Source organism: Conger conger, chromosome 15, assembly GCF_963514075.1.
Source record: "Conger conger chromosome 15, fConCon1.1, whole genome shotgun sequence".
NCBI lineage: Eukaryota > Metazoa > Chordata > Actinopteri > Anguilliformes > Congridae > Conger > Conger conger.
Window position 1 is genome coordinate 8,546,488 of NC_083774.1, and position 18,756 is coordinate 8,565,243.

The following is an 18,756-nucleotide window of genomic DNA, read 5'->3' on the forward strand; positions in this document are numbered from 1 at the left end:
TTCCCATTTAGTTTATTTTCCTTTCTGCGCCGGTCTACTCCTTAGGAAATCCCATAATTCTACCTGGTAGCCAATTAACTAAAATGAGAGAAGAGTTCTCAACATACACCAAAACTGAGTTTTAATGACAATAATAGGGGTCTCATTCCTCTATGAGTAGATAGAAAGTAAATTACAATTGGTTTAAAGTAGATTACAGTTGAGCCTACCTATATTTTGTCGCAGCTATTTTGGTTTGGCAAAGGTTCATTAAATTATAACCTTGCCTATAACTTTCCGCAACTGTTCGTATTTTCTTTGATTATTGTTAGAGCTGAGCCCTCTTTCTTAACAATGAGTTAGACCCAACATATAATCATTCCACGATCTCATTTAGCTTGCAGCATCTTATTTTGGAAATTGATCCTCTAATTTAGCATTTTATGTGCGAGTCCTGATCTCTATTGTGAAGGCCAAAACAGCTAAACAGCAGGACACATCGTGTCAGATATAAAATATGCAATGCTATTTAGGTACAAATTATATTCCTGCAACTAATATGTAGGCCTAATTGTTTATGCAAAATACGTATTTTCGTATATTAAGATAAAAGCGACAGTGGGATGCTTATTTGTTGCATTTCCCGAAATTACTGTACTGTGAAACTCCACTGCAAAAGCATTTGCCCATAGTTTTCGAACAACTTGAAAAAAGGATTTTGTTGAAACAAGCCGATATCGAGGAGAATTTCTGCAGTAATATAGAGAGATTCTAGATAGGAGATTCTGGATAATTGTACTAGGCCATATATATTTGGTATTAGTTTAATTATGTTCAACCTGCAATAACTTTCTCATTGACCATGTTTATGGCATCGGTCCCCTTTTATGCACCCTAGTAGTCTGATTCTGATCTTGAAAATATTTTATAAAACGGCTTTATAACTCGCATCAATGAAACCTGAAAGGGAACCAGACTGTGTGATTAGGTGACATGAACTACACTTCCATTATAGTCTAGTGTCAAAGCAGCCACAGCTTCAGATTCTGCGTTTCAGATTTACAATATCCTAAGTAAATTACTCTGAATTCATAATAAAGAAAACGTTAAAGGGATTTCTACTATTTCTGACTTTGGTGTTATAGACTGATCGTCTGTGATTAGTAATTTATAAATTTCATTCAAAACAAACTAGCCTTCTGCTAATTAAAAACAGAAAACCCAAATATTCCATATGAAAATCAGGCCTACAATGACTATTTTAAAATGGGCGGTAAAAAATGTATATTCGAAAAATATGAAGCTGAAAGTACGTTTGTTGACTAAATTGTTGCGAGTTTTATGGATTTTAAATTTACACCCACACACACACACACACACAAACACACACACAATAGGTGATTGGATTTTTGAGAAGCAGCATAAACGACCAGTTAAATGAACACAGTTGAAAGATTAGACGGCATACTACTCAGCGCATGCATTATAACCTATAAACACAATTATAAGCAGTCACGTTTTAACTTTGTTAATGATAAACGTTTACCTTGTTGAAACTCAATAGCAGACTGCTCCAAAAATGTTATTTATTTTTGTTTGATCTTTTGAAAATAAATATTGTTCTTATAGTGAATACTGAATTATTTAAAAATATATATTTGTTCATAAATACAAGAGAAGCTTTATTTCGGAATTCATAATAACACCTATTTGCGACCTAAATTTCTTACCATTACCCAATGTAATTAACCCTCAGTTACTCAAGCACTGAGCGAAAAGGTTGATTCCACAACAGCGATGTTCCTTTGTGTTTTATTATGCGAGGGCAATAATATTATGCCTTATAGAAACAAAAATGAGTAGTCAACATGAAATAATGTAAATTAGGCTACTAATAATATGAAATACAACACGAGTATTTACTGCATGCATCACTGAATCTCCAACATTGTCGTATAATTGAAAACAGTATAAAATACAAGTGGGTACCCCCTCATCACTTTCACTTACTTAGTAGGTGGCCGTGTATATTTTTGTTCAAGTGGTGTTTATGTTAATGAAAAAGGATGGGGTTACAAACAGACCACTGATTGCACTCGTGTGACTGCTAGATTGAATTGAACGGTGTAGTTGTGGGCCCCACCCTTTCGCGTAATCAACAGTGCCAGAATGGCACTGTATGACTTTTTAATTCCCCAGGCACTGTTGGACCTCCAGCGCGCATTGTTGTGCGAACGGACCGGGGAGAACGACCATTTAGTACGCCACAACGCAATTAGTCATAATGTTAATCGAGCATGAATATAACATTTTAATTATGGATCACCCTGCACAACATATATTTCGCACACATTGGCTTTTAACAGTATATAAATAACATGTACACAGTTGAATGAATAAGAATGCGTTTTATATCATCTTGCCACTCAACAAAATAACCTAATTCAATTGAATTTCGGGAACATGCCACGGCTTCCATCTTTAGCCAAAAGTTCCCACAGGAAACCACAGTATATTTTTACCCTTAAAAATCACTGGAGAGACTAACCTCACATTGTTTGTCTTTTGCGTGTATAGCTATTATACTTTTTTGTAATCCGACTTCAGTTTTTTTTATTTTAAATGGAAGCGGGATTGAAAAGCAAATGCACTCGTTTCATTAAGTTTCAATTAGTCTTCTTAAACTGTTAATAATTGAAGTTCACGGTTTTCATCGTGTCCCCATAAACGACGAAGACCGTGAGGAATAAACAGCCCTGCTCCGACGCGTAATATCAGTTCTTGGGAATGTATCCGCTCATCGCAGAGATGGAGCAGTCTTCTTGCTTAGCTTTTCGCTTTGGATAAAAAAAACAAAAAACAAACTCGATACAGATGACTGAATCAGATAACGAGGATGCTCTAGACTGACATTGTTTGTGTTTCATATGGGATGTTGTTGCGGTTTAAATAAATATATTTTCACTTTAATATGCCTGGAGAGCTATCAGTAATCCCTAAACGCACTGAAGAAGAGATGCGTGCAGGTACTCTATTCTCTGCTTCTATTTTGTTATTATTATTATTCTTTTTAAAATTCATTTTATAGATGACATCATTGTTTATGTTTGACCTCACATCGTATAAATCATACAGGTGCCAATATATTTAGATTGACTCGGGTCAGAAACTCGTCACCGCACCTGCACCTGACACTGCCTTGACCCTAACAATTTGCATCACTAAGATAACTACTATAAGCGGTACATTTGTATATCAACGCGGAGAATTGAGAAGTGTCAAACTTCTTCAATCTCTGTGTCCCAGGTTGATGTCCCCCTGCCCGCTTCTCTTTCTTAGCCACACGCGTTTTGGAAGAAGAAAAGTGCACTTCGACCATTTGCGATTTGATCGCGTCACACTCATTAAAATTGGTGATGGCGCAGTGATGTTTCGCTTTTTGTAATTGTTTATATTTTAATATATAACATTAAACGATTTTAGCTGGTCCAAAATAGGCAAACTGGACTCTCTTAAAATTCGCTGTTCAGTGCTGAAAGTATTTTCCACAAGACAAATTCGGCAACAGTAGCCCATGGTCTCCAAATGAATAAAATATTGTTTTTATTGGATATTCTTGAATAGTGTAAAATTATATTATAATATTACATACAGTAATATTATAAGATAGAGACATCCAACCTCTTTTTTGCCCCTTTCACCTCCATTATATGGCTCGGTTGAATATCACTGCAGTGCGCTTTTCCCTCGCATTGAAATTGGGAAATTAAACAAATCTGAATTCGTTTCCTCACACACGTTTAACGCGGTTAAAGATTTGTGAAGGCTTTGTAAAGCTGCAATGGTTGATCAATCATGATGTTCCTAATTTAACTTGAAAGAACATTCGTGACCAGAGTTTTTCCACGAAATATGAAAGGTTTAAATGCCCACAGTTCCCTTCGAACAATTACAAAAATGCATCTTACAGTACTGGCGAATTTAGCGAAGACAAAAGAAGAAATATGCGCATTCATATTGTTGCATATTATTGGTCTACCTCAATTCTTAAAGCTTGTGTCATGAAAATGATTGCACCGTGAACGAAACCCAAACATTTCCCTGGCGCAGCTTTCATAAATATGGTATTCTGCGGTGTCCCCTGCCCTGTTTCCTGAAAATCTGGCACAACCGTTGAATAAGCGGCAACGCCGAGTTATCACTGTTAGCATCGTTGAATGGAAAGTCCTTTAGCCCTGCTCTGCTTTATAAACTCATAGCATGTAATATTTAAAAAAAATACATATAACAGTAGTAAAATTAAAGAGAAAAATAAAAATAATAGGATCCACTCTCACTGCGCCTGTGGTCCCATATCAATATCTTCTGATAACACACTGAAACAGATAGACGCGTTTACACGTTGAAAAGCGGTGTAGTGATAAAACAAGGGACAGTAATGTCGAGATGACATTGACAATTTCTTTGTCAATTTCATCATGTAATCCAATTCAGATATGATAAAAAAAATTGTTTTTTGTCTGATGACAGATGCAGATTTATGCTCCGTGGCTAAGATTTCAGAGGCGCGTGCACAGTCTTGTCTCACAACTTTATCAGAAGCTTCCCAGTAGTTCTATTGCCATATATAGTGCAGACTGACTGCATTAATGTTAAAAGTCTTCATTAATATATTACTGATGCATATCACTGAAAGCATAACGGCAATTGTTATTGTAGCCTAATGAGGCTGGATATAGATTTCCCAAATTTGAACGTATATTATTGTGTACCTGCCTCGGTGTAAATAGTAAAACAGTTCTGCTAGCTTCTGATGGGATCCCTCCACCCTATGAGTGTCCTTAGCAGACACTGCTAATGATAATCGAGAACTATGGACTGAAAGGACTGCATGGGGTATAATTTCTCCTTTTGCAAAATACCAGCAAAACCACTATAAAATTGCCATGTTCTTCTCACGCACTGTGCAGAGGCTCTGCAGTTCAGCACATGGTCACAGAGTGTTGGCTGGAGGAAATCATTGTGATTTTGGTTTGTTTCTCCCCTTTAGCTACAAAAAGGCTTATTCATGTGAACTCATTATGTCTCTGAAGTGAAATATCATGAGTGTGAATTTGACCTGAACATATAAAACCACAACTTCTGGTGCAGGTTAGTTTGAAAATGATTACATTTTGCATAGAAAGCTGCTTGGATGTTCGCACGCAGACACACACGCATGCATGCAAACACACATGCACACACATACACACAGATACATGCATGCATGCGCACTCATGTAGGCAGACACACAAACACACACATGAAGTCGTACACAGACACATACGCACATGCATGCACATGGAAACGCACATGCACTCACACACATATGCATGGACAGACAGACAGACACACACACACACACACACACGCATGCAGAAACATGCACTCTTCCACAGACACATACACATACACACAGACATACATGCAAGCAGAAACATCCACTTTTACATAGACACATACACACAGACACACACATACATGCACACAGACACATGCACTCTTATGCAGACACATATACAGAGACACATACATGCAAACATACACACACATACATTCACTCACACATATATACTGTACGCACAGACACACACACACACACACACACACATACATACACGCAGACACACACACACCATCCCTCACACACATACTGTACGCACAGACACACGCACGCACGCACACACACACACACACATATACACGCACGCACGCACACACACACACACACATATACACGCAGATACACACACACACACACACACACACACACACACACACCATCACTCACACACATACAGTATGCAGACACACACAAACCCACCCACACACACATAAGGAAATGTATGTATATACACATTTACATATTCCACTTTCCCTCTTTTCTGATAGGGTTTCCTGTGGAGAGCATTCCGGAAAAAAACTGTTTAGAATTCCCAAACTGCAAACAATGTCATTGTGCAATGTGTTCTTCGAGCGCCTTGGGGTTTTTTTCTGTAATGTTTGTACTATTTTAATTCGCAGAGATCCCACCTAGTGGAATGAAAACCGTGAACTGAGTTTGAGGGAGATGGCTGGCGGGAGGCAGATTGAAGTGACTTTCCATCTGTGGTGCCTGACAACAATTGTTATTTTTTGTTTTCAAATATGACAAGCAGTCTTCGCATGCTGCAGCACAATCGTTGTTTGAGGGTTTTTCGTTTTCTCTGAACATTCAATGGAGTTATCTCTTCTTCATAACTATAAAAAAATAGTAATTCATTTCTCTGACACTTTTATCCAAAGTGACTTACATTTGATTAGACTAAGCAGGGACAATTCCACCTGCAGCAGTGTGGGATTAAGGGGCTTGGTCAAGGGCCCAACAGCAGTGCAGATCTTATCATGGCTACACCAGTGCCACCAACATTCCGGCTCCCAGTCACTTACCTCAGCCAGTGTTTTGTAACTGATAGCAAAACCCTGGGTTGCAAACAGGAATGCCTTGGAAGGTAACATGATTCGTGTGAAATTTGTCATTTGTACTCTTTGCAGCAATGGAGCAAGGGTGGGAATGTGGCCATGCCCAGTTGCTGCACGGGAGGGGGGGAGGGGGGTGATGTATCATGCCAAACTAGCATTATGTGCCACAAGGCTACATGGCTAGGCTAAGGTGCATGACTGGCGCCAAGAAGGTTGTTGGTTCAAGCCACGGTGTGGCCACAATAAGATCCATTCCGCTGTTGGGCCCTTGAGCAAGACCTTGCTCCAAAGGGGATTGTCCCCTTCTTAGTCTAATCAAGTGTAAGTCACTTGGTTAGATAAAACTGTCACTTAAATAAAGTGTAATGTAATTTAATGTGTCATGAATCCTTCCAGTGGGCGAGTGTATGATCTCAACTGGAGAATTGAGGGTTGTGTCAGAACTGGCTTCCCCTATTCCCCTCATGGTTATGGAGAGTGGTTTTTGGTGAGACTTGAGGGTTTCTGGTGGGACTTAAGGGCTGGCTTGGCCTCAGATAATGTACTTGTGTTTGCACTAAGACATCTGCCCAATCTCTTCTTTCACTGGTAACAAAATGCTATTCCGTGTTTTACAACCGACTGAAGAATACAATAAGACAACTCTGGGGGTCATGATCATTGTGGTGTGAAATAGAATCCCTTGTTAGCAGCTCCATAAAGACTAGACATATGTCATAGGATGAGCATATTATATGCCTCAAAGGTAAGGCAAAGGCAAAGGTTACTGCCATTACCTGTGTTCCCTGTGCTATTTTCAGCTATGTTAAAGGTACAATAGGTAATTTCGGACTTCTAACGGTCAAGAGAGAAATAGCAGCAACAAACACCTACAAACCACAACACTGATTATCCCTCCCCCTTCTCTGTAAACATGCTCACATTGAAACAGCATTGGCTGTGGCAATTAGAACCAATTTTCAACCACTGAGCTTGAATTATTGTACAGTTATACAATGTTTTGGTACAATGTGTTCGGGCCGTCAACTGTATATTTTGACACACAAATTTAAGGACTATAAACACAGGCAGAGGGTGAGTCAACATGCCAGTGAGCCTTTTTCAAAGATGGGAAGGGATTGTAACAATGTTTTAACACAAAAATCGAAACCTATTCCACCGTTAACTTATGGAATTAATGTGTGTGGACACTCATAAACATAACGTTTATGAGCCAGCAACACTGATACTTGTTTCTCTGCTGTTTTTCTGCACTAGAAAGGGAATGAGAGATCCTGTGCAAAAAATAAATAAATAAACAACAAGTATTTTATTATTTGTATTGGGAATCATATCTCTTTTTTGCTAAATAAGACAAACAGTAACTTAAAAACCAGCTAATATTTTCTACTTGAGAGTACAAGAATAAAAATGCTTAAGACAGGACATTTTCGCAGTGTACATGGTATTGAAACAAACTGGCATTGGGGCCAAGAGGGGCCAGTGTAAATCCAGTCCAAGAGCTCAGGCCAGCTCCCCAAGGCTTACGTAAATGTGGAGAGAGATACTCGCAGAGAATCTTTCTTGAAATCGTCAAAGGGCTTTTTATTTCCACCTGCTCGGGGCTCCTTCCGTCCGTTGTCTAGCCTGTGACAATGGAAGTGGAAAAGTTGGGGAGCACCGCGTGACAGTTGTGAGATTAATATTAGATTGTGCTTGGCCCTTCTTCAGATGTAAACCTAAGAGGAAGCAGCATATTTCCTCTGAAAACAGGGCTTAAAAGAGGGCAAAGTGCTGATCAGGACGTTCTGAGAAATTCTTACATAAAAGTGCCATTCTCCAGAAAAGGCAACTTGGCAGCCAAGTGTAAACAAGGCTTTCACTACCCATAAATCAATTCACCACTACATGAAACAGGATAAACCTAATTCATGCCGCCCCATTGAAGCCACACCGCTCCAGCTCCAGTCTGCCCACTCTGTTCACTGGGATGAGAAAAAAACCTCAGTAGAGCTTTACACACTGCTCACCCGTTCTACGCACTTTCCGTTTCACCAGACTGTGCCAGTGAAAAATGTTTTATAACCTTTTTTAACATTTAAAAAATGTTTTAAGACATGTAGCCAGCTTGTTTCCCGTTTTTGTGCTTGAGTAAACTGAATTCTACTTGAACGGAGCTGCACATCACTGGTCCCTCTGACAGACTCAGGGGAACTTTTCTGCATATTCATACGGGCTGATTGATCTGGCAAACACTGATGTGGCACTTTTTTAAAAATCTGTTTTCGGCATTTCGCAGACTTGCACAAGGCAGGACACGAACTGTGGTGTGCTCGAGGCATCAAATAGAAGGAAACCAAATTATTTAATATGACTACAGTAATTTAAATCTGATTCATCTGGGCTCCTGCCAGTCCCTTTTCTGGATATCAAACCGTTTGGCTACTTTCAGTATGTGCATACCAGCCATTTAAAATAAACTCTGAGCATCACGTAGGGATGCTCTCCTTGTCTACTGTATTTAGTCAAGATGCCACTTGTCCAATTACAAATTCAGTGGGTGTTCTAATGTTACATGATTCTGTTTATTCAGGGTAAACTGACTGGCCAAACATACACTGATACTGTACGTGCGTGATCTGGCAGCAGCCTGTTCTTACTCTGTGTTCAATGAGGAGTTTCATCTTTATTAGCCAAACATTTTCCAAGTCTGTCTAGACTTAGGACAATGGAGATGTGGGTGGATTCTCAACCGTCTGGAGGATCCGTACACTGTAGTAGGAAGTTGGCTCTGTGAAAATCTACTCAGAATTTCTATCCAGAAATGACACAACAAAATGAAAAAAAAAGTGAGATGATGAAAGGCAGATTTTTGCTCGTTTTATAGTGGTTCAGTTTCGCACATGAGAATGTTTGGCCATGGTTATTTGAGCAAATGTACACATTTTCTGTCACCATTTTGAATGCTTCTAATTCAGACATGGAATTGGTCTTCCAGACACTCATTCCAACCAGTAAGTGACTTAATGTAAAAAGATAATATTTAACTGAAACCACAGTTAAATCTACCATATAAATAATTCTGAATAACTGGTTTGTGCCCCATGAGATCAACTGAATATAAAGATGTAAAAAATAAAATAAAACCGAGGAGTTTATTGTCATTTAATAATTTTGGTTAACCTGTAAAACACTCTACTTTTACTTTTACTTAATTCTTCCACCATCTAGCGCATTTATTTTACAGAGGCCTGAGTGTCACTGTGAACAAATGACATAAGTTAACGGTGGAATAGGTTTCGATTTTTGTGTTAAAACATTGTTACAATCCCTTCCCATCTTTGAAAAAGGCTCACTGGCATGTTGACTCACCCTCTGCCTGTGTTTATAGTCCTTAACAAAATAGCATTTATATCTCCCCTTTTCTCCCCTTTTCCCAGTTAAACCACAGAAGAAGACCCCATCCCCGATGGTGAAGCCAGTTTTGTTGTCCTCTGCAGCTCCTATTTTGGGCATTTTCCCCTGAATTGTGAGGCTTGGCACAGCGGCTGATTGATAGCCATGTTTATCACCATATTATTAAGTAATCAGCTCTCACCACAGCCGTTCCCTAAGCTCCTTCAATCCGGAAAAAAGGACTGAAATTTGGCCATAATTAAAGACTTTGGAAAGCTGTTTATTTTCATGGGATGTTCGGTACAGTGCATAAAAAAATTTTCATTAAAATTTGGTAGGTTCTGTTTGCTAATATTGATGTCCATGTTTGTGACTATTTCTTTGTTGAAGAATTATGGTTAACACCCGAAAATTGTGTAAAATTTCAACAACAAAACAGATTTCAATGCAAGTCTTCTATTTGGTACATTAATTAAATTGAATCATCTTGAAATTATGATGTTGATCTATGAAGTTTGTTACACGTTTTTAAATGTTTCAGAGAAGAATCCCTTCAGTGGAAACCTTTGGAATATCTGCCATTTTGTGTGATGACTGTCAGTGCTGGGGAACGTGCAGCAGGGAATGGGGCGGGAGGAGACCAGGAGCCAGGGAATATTGTTCTGTTATTCAACAAAGAAACAGGGCCATTCAGCGTGTCTGGAGGTAATGTCTGCCCGTGCAGGCAGCACGAGGGCCAAGGTGACAATGAAAAGGGAAACCAGACTAAATTGGATCTTGCTCCATAAAGTAAAGGTTTGAAACATTTTGCCCACATCTGTGTATTTCTTGTGTATACTTTGGGCGTTGCCATTAAGAGTTTCTTGAGTGTGTGTCCTGAAAGTGATTCAAAGCCCTTTCTATGACAACAACACTGCCTGAGGACTGACAAATGTGACGAATAGCTTTTTGGTAATGGCCCATGTATTCAAAAATTTGCTGTTTTAAAAGCTTAAGCTCATTTTGTTGCTATGGCCGATTTAATTTAGGAATCAATCAGGCAGCAGATGTTTTATGTCTAAATATCACACACACACACACACACACACATACAGATGCACCTTTTACATGAGCATTCCTATCAAAGTATTTGTGAGTTCAGTAATAACTTTTTCTTTCTTTTTTCCCCCTCCCCACTTCACAGTAAAAACACACAGTAAATGTATAAACTCTGTTCATAATCTAAACAAATTCAGTCCTGTGACTCAAATATTTAATCGAGGAGACTTCTGTTGGATTATAGTGATTCTATAAAAGTTACAGAAACATCCATGTTTTTTACTTATGCTAGTACAGACATGGGAGTACTAAAGATAATGCTTGCAAAGTGGACTTGAATAGGCTTACATTTGAAGAGGTTTATATATTTCTTTTCTTGAAAAAAAAATCATTTTAAATATTCATGGATATCTAATGTACATTTTAGCTGTTGTTTTATGATTATTTAAAAATAAAAGTATTTACTGTGAAACAATATACGCATCTGTCCTTCTTTTATAACTGTGTGTGCAGAAAGGAGTGGATGAAAATGAATTTAGGCTTGTGTGATTTACAAACAAGAAACACAAGACATTTAATTGGTAGGCACATTTGGGAATTACATGACTGTGCTCATGAAATTTGGAAGTGACATGCAACACTATAACGGCTATGGGTCATCAAACCTCGTCTTAGCTTTTTAATAAAAACTAAAACCAACAGGCCCCTTGATGTCCTAGGGGTTTGTTGGTTTTAGTTTTCATGTAAAAAAACAAACGCTAAAAAATAAATAAAACAGCTTAGACCTTAGAAATCAGACATGATGTATCTGTTTAATGAACTTTCAATGAACAACTGAGTGCTGAATAATAAGTAAAATGAACAGACCCCATGTCTCTCCAGAGTCAGGGACTATCCGTGACTTTCCAGGTTTTTAAATGTCGGTTCCGCTTCATACGGGACCTGCATCTCACCCCGCCGAGAGGCGATTACCGCGGCACGTGGCACAGTCAACCACCTGTTTTCTCCTTACACACACACACACACACACACACACTGATTGTGGGTAAGTACATGAAAGTTTTCCAGCGACAAGGAGATTCTTCGTTATTTATTTGTTAGGTTTATTTCTGTTTTGAAAACACACTCAAACCTCGACACAATATCAGATATCATCGCACAGAAAGGCGAAAACACAGTGTCCTGTTTAAATAGGAAAAGTTGGTATTTTAATCTGCTAGGCCTCGTGTGTTTAAACCTGGATTTATAAAATAGGGAAACCGGTCTGCCATTGCCTTATTGCAGTAATACAATTCTGTTGATCTGATCTGATCTGAACTGGTCTGCTCGGCGAACCTCTTTGTTAAACACATTTTATCATCAGTTCATCAGAGCTTGTTAACAGGTTAATTTCCAGTTACGCTAATAATAATACCAAGGAAAGAAGCGCGTGAGTTATCAACACTTTGTCCATTTCCCCCAACGGCCTATGATGCGAGTTCACCTGTATCTGTATGATGTAAATATTAGTCTACATGTAAACTTAACTGCTAGTACTTCCGAAAGTTGTTCAATAAATTATTTCGGATTGTAAACATAAATTGTTTAGAGGTTCTTTGAAAACGGAAGTGGATCCTCAAAAATAAATAGTTATTCTCTGTTCAACTGAATGCAATCTGTTTACCGTCGGAAACACGCAGAATCTTACGGACTATACACCGATTCCTTTTTAGGAACAGGTGTTTGGGATTAAAGTAAACAGTAACTTGTACCACGTAAATGTAACATTGGTGGTCCCGTGTTTACAGAACCACTTAAAAGTGAGATCCATCATACGTAAAACCGCCGTTAACAGGAAAAGATTCATGAGGACACGGTCACTTTCTGCAAGGGAAGATTGGGGGAGTGAACGCTTTCTGGCTGCTTTCTTAAGCGATATTTATGCGGGCAACTGTATACGGACAGGTGGTGCTACATTATTGATTTATGCAAAAAAAGAAATTGTTATTCAAATATTGCCTGTTATTCAAAGCAGCGGATTGTTTGTGGCTTCTACATTGAGCTCGTAGATTCACTCTCCTTGGTGACCACAGGATAGCCTTATAAATATGCCGGCCCACTTTAAACTTCTCATGAATTTCCCTGTTGAGAATGCTGAACATTTCTGTGTTTATATAGTGGCATTATTTATGATGGCTTGGGCCTGACATTGCATTGGTCCATTTCCCCTCTACTCTGGCCCACATAACCAGTCTTGAGGCTGAAAACCAGGAATGTTTGCAGAAATTGAACCGCATACATCATTGGTGGATTGGTTTAAACATCAGAAGTCATTGGCATTAGTACATCGTAATGACACAAATCTCATCTCCAGCCAGAGATAATGAAATTGAATGCACTTATGTTGTATGTATACTGTCTCAACTTATTTGGATAACCAATGCATATGTAAGGGGGTACAATTGGTGCTTGTCATTTAGAAATCTGGTTTTATATATTATATTAGGTCTGATCTAATGTAAGCTATATTTAATAAATAGCATTTGTAATGGCCCTGTCACAAAAAAATCTGAATTTAAGTAAATTACGGTGATGCATACATTTTAAATACTTTGATTTGTAATGCACTGTACTTTGAGCCCCGTTCCCCACTGGTACGACTTTACATTACATTACATTACATTACAGGAATTTAGCAGACGCTCTTATCCAGAGCGACATACAACGAAGTGCAGATCAAACACAGGAACAAGTGTGAAGAGGACCTGAGAGGACAGTACAGTTCCGAGTCCTAGCGTGACCATACAGATATAATTGGAACCCTTGAAGAATACATCAACTTGCAAACTAGCATACCACGGCTGGCAGCTAGATTACCCCGAGTACAACAATACAATAGCTAATACAAAACACAACAATATCTATATATAACTATATAAGTGCCATGATAATCTATGGCATATACAAGGCTAATCATGGTGGTGAGTTAGGGAGGGAAAGGTGCAGCCTGAAGAGATGAGTCTTCAGTCTTTAGCGGAGGGTTTTACTCCTGCGAGCAGTCATGTCTGGAGTGAGAGATGCACAGAGAGGGTATGATAATGGGACTCATGTTCTCGTTTGCCTGTAATTATTAGCTGCTGTAGCCGGTGGACCACAGAGCAGCATGATGGTTTTGATGTGGTGGAGAGTGATCTGTGTGGGACCCGGGGCTGTCCCGGCAAGAGGGCCCTAACATGAGCCCTACCCTCCCTCCCCTCCCATCCCCGGCCCCCCGGCCCCCCAGACATGCTCACGAGGGCAGCAGGCACATGGAGGACCCGTGCCCCAGTATGTGTAGGCCTAACCATGCACCGAATCCTCATCTTTTAATCATACGGGACTACTTGCAATTACCAGATTAGGATTTGCTCCTTTTTCATGTGGAGCGCACCACTGTCCAAAATAAGGCCAGCCGTAAGACAAACGGACAGACAGCCGCTTTTGTGATGTCTGAGGGAAAAAAGAGCTCTTTTTAAGTGACACCTATGAGAGAGCGTAGGTTTTTTTTTTTTTTTTCCTTCCAGAATGCAATTTGGAAACGGCTTAGAGATGAAAGTTAGAAAAATAAATAAAGCGGCGGAAGACTGTGAGTTTTGTTTCACCATTGTGCACCCATAATGTAAGACGTTCAGACATGTAGCTCAAACAAGTCCCGTCTGGTTATTGTGTTTTCTGAAGTATCTATGGAAATGGTGATGGAAAGAAGTTTTGTGGTAAGGGCTTTTATGTCTGAAGTTTGTATTTGTTTGTTTTCACCATTGGTATTGAAGGATTCATGAGGTTTTTCGAGGATTTCTTCTGCTGATCCCGGTTTAGCCATTTTCATTCTATATTTCCTAGTTTTTTTTTTATTTTGGTTTTTTGTTTTGTTTTTGTTTTGGGTGAGTCACAAAGTCAGATTTTGCATTTCATAACACTAGTGCAGACTTCATCTGTGGAACATTATATTCTTACTTGGAGTAGAGATGATTTGCTCCAAGTGTTAAAGCTCTTTTGACTATGGCATCTTTAGATTGGAATGTCAGTCAAATTTTAAATCTAGACGTGTTTTTATAGGAGGAAGATCTGTTGACAGTTTTAGAGTGGCCTCTCTCCAGATGTCAGTGAGACACTCAGAGGTAGCATCTGAGGGATCTAATCTGAGATCTGGGAGTCACACCTCCACAGGGGTTCTCCAACAACAGCGTGAGGCCAGATCTTGGAATCTGACTCACGTAATTATGGTGAAAACAGAGGATGCTACCGTGCTGATGTAAAAACCACTGTGCATCTGGAATATTGATTTACTGGTGATTTTCTATCATAAAATGTTCTTATATCCACAGATTTCTTTAAACTGGATGGATTTATTTGGGCCTCCCTATTCTCTCTAAATCAATCAATTTGTCTGTCCTGCACAGTCTTGAGCAATTGTGATTCCATTCAGTTTTTCCCTTCTATATTCACTGTGCATAATATAAAAATCTTGTCGTATAACCTCCACAACATTTAGCTCAGGAGGTAAGAGCAGCCGGAGGGTTGCCGGTTCGATCCAGCCCTGGATGTGTTGAAGTGTCCCTGAGAAAGACCTCTAACCCCCAATTGCTCCTGATGAGCTGGTCGGTGCCTTGCATGGCAGCCAATCGCCGTTGGTGTGCGTGTGTGTGTGTGAGTGAAGGGTTGAATGAGAAGCATCAGTTGTACAGTGCTTTGGATGAAAGGGCTATATAAATGCCAGCCTTTTACCATTTACAATTAGATACTGTCAGCGTATAACCTGTTCTTTTTGGTGTGCTGAAATGGTCCTTCTGCTGATGCTAAATCTGGTGAAAGGCCTTTGTTAATGAAATCTCCAGATCAGATGGCCTTTGAACCATCATCCTTTGAGTCAAAGTGCTGTATCCTGCAATCACGATATGAACTGAAGGCAATTCTTGAAGACTACACTGCAACAAACTATGTTTATTCACCATTAGCGCTAGCTATTTATTTGTTTTATATGGTTTTTTTCCCCCCCCAAATTAGGTGGTGGGTGTCTTTAAAAAAACCTTTTAAAAAACAAAAAACAACTAAGACTAAGGCCAAGGCTTTATATGGCACAGTGAGTTTTTGGCCTCAGGAGGGCTTGCAGTTGGGACAGAACAGGCCTTTGCTTGAGTGCACCCGTTCTGGAGACGAGAGATGAGCTGTCCTGGCCAGCTCTAATTGCGGCTCAGCAAGCTCCTTAAGAAATGGCAAAAATATCTGTAAATTGGAAAGTAAACAAGCCCGCGTTCGCTGAGATGTTTAATTTGGCACGAGGCGGGGGGGGGCTGGATCTCCGAGCTGCTCTCATCCGTGCTACAGACGAGTGTGAGTCGCTCCGAGCTGGAGAACCCGTCCTCTTCGCTGACTAGCACCGGGGGGATATTCCCACCTCTGCAGGGGCCAGCGCTGGAGCCGCGTGGCCCTGTGAGGGCCAGTGTAAACATGACCGCTGTGATCCCCCGTCCCTCTCACTGGCGGCTGCGCTGGAGCCGCTGATATTAATCTGTCACCGTGGTGAGGTTAGAACGTGTGGTAGTGAAATTGCGTGCATGTGCGTTTGTTCACTTGCTGTCCGGTTTGTCGACCATTGCTCTGCCGATCCCTGTCATTTAAACTCTTCCTAGATGTTGATTGTAGTGAATCAGGGTTCCTCGGTGTGGATTATGCAGTAACACGCTGACTTGTGACTAACTGTGAGACCTTGTCTCTGCTGGCTGAGTGCTGATGAGCAGCAGAACAGTGACAATACCTCGCGCTACATCACACTAAAGAATACAACCATAATCATACATAACTTGGGTTCTAACTTATTCCATATTAAGTTAAACAGAAGGGCATGCTTCTGAAGTGTTGCTAAGTTTCGAGTTTGATATCTCTGATCCAATGAATGAATGAATGAATCCTGTGATAAGTCACTCCTGTGAATGTTTCCCGGTCAGATTGCAAGGCCTGAACTAACTTATATAATTGGCAATGAGGGTTATAGTGTTTTCCTTATAACCACCGTAGGACATTTTCCTTGGATACGTGTTTTGATGGTGGTTGATATTAAGAAGAATATATGGAAAAGTTTGCTTATTTACTTTACTCAATGATCAACAGTTTGTTTTCTCAGGTCTGTGCAATACAAATTCAAGACGCAAACATTCTGGTCTTGTCATTGTCAAAATTGCAGGATAGCGGTGGGAAACGGTTGAAAATGTCGTCCCAACCCCTGCTGAAAGCCAGGGCGTGGTAAATGAGTCTGGTGAAACGCTTGATTATGTAGGCAGCGGCAGGATCTCATCAGGCCTGGTCTCGTAAGGAGCCGCGTGGGCTTAAGTTGGGTTCCTTTGGCTACTGCAGCATTTGTTCCTCAGCTTAGCTCCAGGGCTCCACACCCCATTACTTTTGCGCCGCCATGTTTGTAAAATAGCCGTTGGCAGAGGCCCCGTGTGTTTGCCTCGCTCACATGCTTCAGCCGTGCTGCTTGCCAGGGTGAGGATGGCACAGCGGCAGTTTGAGACATAATCGCTTGTTCTTATTACGGTTCTACAGTTACAGCAAAGGGATTATATTTTAATTTTCTGCACCGTCAATAACTGTTCACAGTATTTGCAAAACTGCTTTAATTTTTGAGCCAGTGTACAGTACAGTATGTGAACCTTGCAATCTAATGTTTTATATAAAGACATGCAGTACTGCAATTTGCACAATGGCAACAGGTACAAAAATTATTATAACCTCATGACGATGAAGTTTGTTCTCATTGCTCGTTTTATTAGGTACTTACTGGTACTCCGTTCTGTGTGCTTATGCCATCTATCCCATACTTGCGCAGCAGACAGTCTTTTCAAAAATTATAATAAAGTTGGGTATTTTATTTTGACGCATTTTTGTAACTTAAATCCCACAGTGATTGGAATTGATGGATAGAATACAGACTCAAAAGCTGTCATCTAGTCAGCCAATGTATCAATATGTTATGAATAATTTTTTATTAATGTTAAATGGGGAAGAAATTGTGACTACATTTTTCTCAAGAAGTATGCTTATTAATGCACCCTTTTGTCAAGTTATATGCACTTTTTTATGTTATATTTTGTGCCATAACCTTTTCAGTCCAGTGAGTTTGAATGATTTAATAATATGATTTTGGAATTTCTATGCCGCATAAACTGTGGTCATTCACCAAGCCATTCTCTGTTTTTGTTCTTACCCGTGTAATTGTTTGGAGAATACCGTGGAGGAAAATGTGAATTAGCAGTGCAATATTACATTCATTTTTTATTTCAGCATGCACAATATACTTTTGATGTAAACATATTTAGCAACCGCTCTTATGAATTGCATGACAGGGGAACAATCTTCTTTAATATGAATTTCCTCCGCTGAACCGGGCCAATAAAAAAAAAAAAAGATGCTCCTCTAATGGCGGCTTGTCAAAAATAACCCTCACCGAGACGTAGCCAAACATGCTGGGAAATGGAGGGGATTGAAGGGGAGGGATTGTTGGCAGTGAAGCTGGAGGATATTCCCGGCCCGTTCCGCGGATGAAAATCGATAGCCGGGCTCCCCGTGCGAGAGACCCCACACACCGCCTCCCTGGGCCACCGGGAACGAGGGCTAATGATTCAGCATCAGCCCAGAGACAGTGCGCCGCTTCCCTGCTCTCCTGGGGGCTGCTGGGAGGACTAATCTCTGAAGAGTGGGAGACAGAGACAGAGGGAGAGAGAGAGCTGGCTGTTAGCGCACGGGGAAATGCTTCCTCCATGACTCATCCTCAGACCTCTGAGTCTTGTGTGGACCCCCTCTGTTTACCCAAACAGTTTATATCGGTTTGTGCGGAAACTAAAAAAA

General features: G+C 40.1%; 1 long non-coding RNA gene across 1 annotated transcript in view; it reads left to right on the plus strand.

The window, feature by feature from the left end:
* Window positions 1–11,911: 11,911 nt before the first annotated feature.
* LOC133112138 (uncharacterized) overlaps window positions 11,912–18,756 on the plus strand; it is a 34,033-nt gene continuing 27,188 nt past the window's right edge. The window contains exon 1 of the long non-coding RNA XR_009705043.1: window positions 11,912–11,938. This is a non-coding gene — a long non-coding RNA (uncharacterized LOC133112138). The remainder of the gene's footprint in view (window positions 11,939–18,756) is intronic.